Here is a 5,127-nt window from a genome sequence, read left to right as displayed (position 1 = left end):
TTTTTAGCTCAATAGCTGGGCTCTTCTAAGCCTCCCTCAGCTGGCACGCCCTTCTCTTCACTCCCAGCTCAACACCTCTATATCTGCCCTCAGTTTAGTTGCTCAGGTACCTTTAGCTCAACACCTCTAAATCTGTCCTCAACGTAATTGCCTGGTTACCTTCTCCTTGCTCAGCAACCTAAATCTACCCTCAGTTCAGTTACTTTTCTAATTTCCCACCTGCTACTCCAGGCCCTGTAGGGGAAGCAGCCCATGGCCACCGCACCCAAGATTCACACGGCTGGTGGTAGTTCTCTCTCCCTCCAAAGCATGTCAAAATTTCTTTCATCCTCCTGTATCTCCGGCCTATGGAAACCTGGAAGTCCTTCCTCTTCCACCCAGCCATTAGCTGCTAGCATCTTTATTGATCAATCAAAAACCAATCGGGGAACAGAACCTTCAGCATTCACACAGATTATTGATTAAAGCATCAGAACCACTCCCTACATTCCCACTTATACTAGTAGGAGCACTTCCCTGTGCACACATAGTGGGTGATTAGGTTTGGTGAACTGATAGTTTATTCATCCCTGGGCAAAACAGCCTTTCTATGGTGGTGGGAGAAAAGCAAGGTCTAATCATTGCTCTGGTCCAGATAAGGAATTACCAGTTCTGTCATTTTGAGGCATTACACTAACTTTGGCACTATTAAAGTCAAGATTTTGAGTTACAAGTGGATCTGAAGAAGACAGGGACCAAGAAAATTCTGTAAAAGCCAAGTGGGTAGACTGTAGCCAAATGTCCAAAGATGGAGAAAGATCAATTTCACTTTTTCAAATTTTAAGAAGATGATGTTTGGGGTTGGAGTGATGGCTCAGGGATAAGGGAACAGATTGTTCTTTTAGAGGACCTGAGTTCAAATCTTAGTACTCACATGACAGTTCACAGCTACAAGATCTGACATCTGCAGACCTACATGCTGGCAAAACACTAATGCACACGAAATAAAAATAGATACATTTTTAAAAAGGCGCCCATGTTCTCTATATCCTCTTCCACAAAAGGGATCATTCTCTATCTACAGGACAATTGAATGAGTCCTACACCGCAGAGGCGGCAAACATTCTCTGCAAACCAGAAACCAGAAGCTGGAAACCACAAGCAACACTCAGCCACTCCTTCTTAGATTAAGCAGAGCAAGAGGCAGGACTAGTAGGCAAGGCTTGCAAGGAATCAGAAAAGCATGTGGGCCAGGCTACTGCTCTTTGTCTCCAGGTACTGAAAAAGGCAGGGTTCACTCTGGCCAAGTCTCCAGCCTTTCTGGGAGAAAATTCTTGGTTTCAGTTCCCATAGGGAGAGTTGTTCCACTGAGGCTCCAGACAAATCTTGCCAGCTGAGGTCTTAGTGGGAAGAGACATGACAGGTCTTAATAGCCTGGAACACACATTCTGTGATGCCTCTTGGGAATGGCTGTGGAAGCCTCTGATAGCAAATGCAGACAGCAAATAGCTCTGAGCCCTAGAACAGGTGCTAGTCCCCATCTTGTTCCTGTTTTGGTCCAAGAGGATGTGAAGAAATAATTTTCTCTGTATCTGGTCCCTCAGGAAGCTCTGCGATAATCTGAGATTCAAAAGGTGGGCAGAAGTATCATGGAAGTTACAGGACAATGTTGACAGAAAAGACCACCCAACAGTTGAACTCAGCAGCTGACAATGTGCTGATATCTGTTTTCCTCTTTGAAAGCCCTCCCAAAGCTCATGTGCATAAGTGAATGAGACGAATTTGGTGCTTCTTGGACAAATCATGCAGTACACACAATGAGATATACTCAAGAATAATTGGAGATGTTACAGTGACTGAAAGGTTAAATTACACTACAAGTTGAACCTGTCTTCAAGGCCAAAATAAACAGTAGAATTAACTCAGGAAACAAACCATTCAAAGAAAAGCACCTCTCCCAGTTTCCTCTGAAATTTGTCACTTACCCTCCAAAAGAAATGCTAGTGTCCAAGAGGAGTTGGGTTCCGACACATTAAGCTCTTTGTATAGCTGTTTGCATGGGTTTAGCTGCCTGTATGTACCAAGGAAGGAGAGGCAGTGTTGCAGACCTTTCTTATACTCTATTTTCTCTGTTTTTGTTTTTTGTTTGTTTGGTTGGGTTTTTTTTTGTTTGTTTATATATGTGTGACTGAGAGGGCATAAATGTGTGTGCACATATCTCAACGGTTCACCTGTTCGAAATGCTAGAATTACAGCTTTTATAGGTCCAATTATTTGATGAGGTTAGGACTTGGCTTTAGTCAGGTGTTAAGAAAGTAGATAAATATTCCAGCAAAGCCTGTATTTTGAAACTCTGCTTCTGGGATTAGAAAGAAAGCTTTGTTCCTATTGCTCTAAAATGCACAGCCTCAACCATGCCTGCCTCTACCTGTTTGTTGGCTTTGCACAAATCTTCCAATGTTAGAGGGTCTCACATGCATCTTTCTGCTAGCTGACTCACAGGACTGTGGACAACATGTGAGCACAGAGAAAAACATCTTAGTCCTTTGAAAACGCAGGAGTTGTTTGGTAATACTCGATACCTCATGTGGTTTGTTAAGACAAATTTGAAAAAGAATTTCTGATCCTGACCTGTTCTTCATTTTAAGATTTCTCAGTGTCATCATTCGTGTTATTTATACTGCTTCTTCTCAAGGGTCTCAGTTGGCTTATAAAATGAATAATAGGTATGGTAAGCAGGAATTCTCAGAAAAAAGACCTTGCATTCTTCACAGATGAAAAACTTGACCATGCTTATACATCTTCAGTAATTTAAAAAGCACACCCCTCTGGCTGAAAAAAATTTGAGCAATGGCCCCAAGCATGTTCAGACACTACCAGGACATGAAGCAAGTTTTAGGATTTCGAAACAGCTCTTAAATTTTTATTTTTATTTTTACAGGTTTTTTGTTTTATTAAATCCTCTCTGTCCTGTACCCCATTACACCTCATTTTCAGAATGTTCTTTTGTAGTGACAGCAGTACACTTACATATGGCCAAAGGGTTCTCAAGATATTCCACTGAGGCCTTCGAGAGCTTAATTTATGGCATAAATCTCTGTTCTGAGTCCTCTGCTCTCAGACCCCAAAGGCTGTCAAGCCATGCTGGAGGGCAGTGAGGCTGCATTGTAACTTAGTTTTTATAGCAGTTCACATGACTCTAAGACAATTGTTTCCACTGCAATTCATATGAAGCTGTTAGTTCTTCATGAGACCCCATCTGCGTTTCCATTAATCTTGGTAATAGGCTCAAATCCTTTCACACTCAGAGGCTTTGTCTGCATCTGTAACAGGGTGATGGGAGATGGAACAAATTACTAGCGTATTGTTTTGTGCTATCCTTGCTCACATTACAAAATCTTGTGGTACCTTGTGGGTGGGATTTGTTAGGAATTGCTCAAAGACATTTAAACATCAACATTCAGCTTTTTATTAAAATAAACTTCTCTAGAAACAAAGCTATCTCTCCATCTCTCTTTCCCTCCCCCCTCTCTCTTTCTGTGTGTGGGTGTATATATATTATAAAGGATTCTTGAAATAAATATATATAAAGAAACCACTTTCTAACATTGTATCATGTTGTACATTTGAAAATTATCTGTACCTTACATATACCAGAATCTATCCTTTTTATAGCACAGTACTAGATTTTATAAATTCTCATGTATCTACCTTAAAATTAAGATACAGAATATTTCTATTACTCGACACTTTTCTTGTGTTTCATAGCTATCAATTCTCTTCTCTCACCCCAGACACTAGTAACTACTGACCAGATTTCTGCCCCACAGTTTTTGCCTTTCTAAGCCATAGAAAATGAAGGCACAGTGCATAGACCTGTGTCTGCTGTCTTTCAGTTTGAGATTCCCTCATATTGCATCATTCTCTCAATACTTGTCGTCCTCATACATAACATGCTATTCAGTAGTTACAGGTTGTTGGTTTTATAAATCTGTTGTAAGTGTTGCTATATGGATGCATGCACTTAAAATATTTCCAATTACATATGGAGAGTTTTAAAAATGAAATTCTGGCTGTGTACTTTTGTTTACAATCAGAATAACCTGCCAAACTCTTCCAACAGGGCCAAGTTGTTGCTGAGCTCCCACTGGCAGGGTCTACGCATGGCACTCTAATTCTTTATCTCTACTTGCCCAAAGTTTTCTCCTATGCTTTCCCTTTCTTTCCTTTCTCATTGAAATTTAAATTATAATTAGTCTAATGACTAATGAACCTTTGTTTATATACTTGTATATATAGTAACCCTTTTTTATGTATTTAAGTCAAAAGTTACTGTGTAAATCCTACCTCATGAAATGGAAAACAAAAATTCTACTAGAAGACTAAGATATAGTGGGAGAAGAACTCCATGAAGATGTGGTAGAATGTATGTTTCTTTCTTCTTGCCTGAGCTACGAGTGCACTGTTCTCCTGCTCCCAACACAGGAAGCACTATTATTGCAAAAAAAAAAAATCTGTCCTTTGAGTGACATTTAAACATCAACATTCAGTTTTCTATTAAAATACAAAAAATCTGTCCTTTGAGTCACAGGATGAAGTTAACTCAAACTCTTAGCCTCATGCAGAAGAAACATGAATTATGCTGCTTCTGTTGGATTTATGGATTATCATTGGCATAACAGGTATGCCTTTCTGTATCATGTAGCCTACTTCTTTCATTTCCATTAAAAAAAATAAAAACCCACAATACTTAAAAGTGATTTTTCAGACATACACACATTCTTATAATTCCCTATTTCATCAAATTCAGTTTAGCATCCTGCTGTGTTATGCTGGCTTATGTTTCCACAAGAAATTAGAGACACAAGCAAAGCTTTCTAAGATCACTTCTATGTTCTTAATGATATTCACATTCCTCTTTGCTCTGACCTCTTCTGTGCAACAATTTTCATTTCTACTAGTCTCATCTCTTCTTGTAACACTACATTATATTCTTTGATAACCAGATCTCTCCTAAAGTGAGGCATAGGCCTTGGCTTCTGGACTTGGGGAATAGCTCAAAAATCCTTGTTTGTAATTGTCAGTATTAGTTCCTAAAAACCATCTCAACCAAGGCACATGGTACCTTTGTGAGTTTTCTTAACCCTG

This window comes from Rattus norvegicus, chromosome 17 (assembly GCF_021556685.1).
Source record: "Rattus norvegicus strain SHRSP/BbbUtx chromosome 17, alternate assembly SHRSP_T2T, whole genome shotgun sequence".
Classification (NCBI taxonomy): Eukaryota; Metazoa; Chordata; class Mammalia; order Rodentia; family Muridae; genus Rattus; species Rattus norvegicus.
This window is presented reverse-complemented; position numbering follows the sequence as displayed.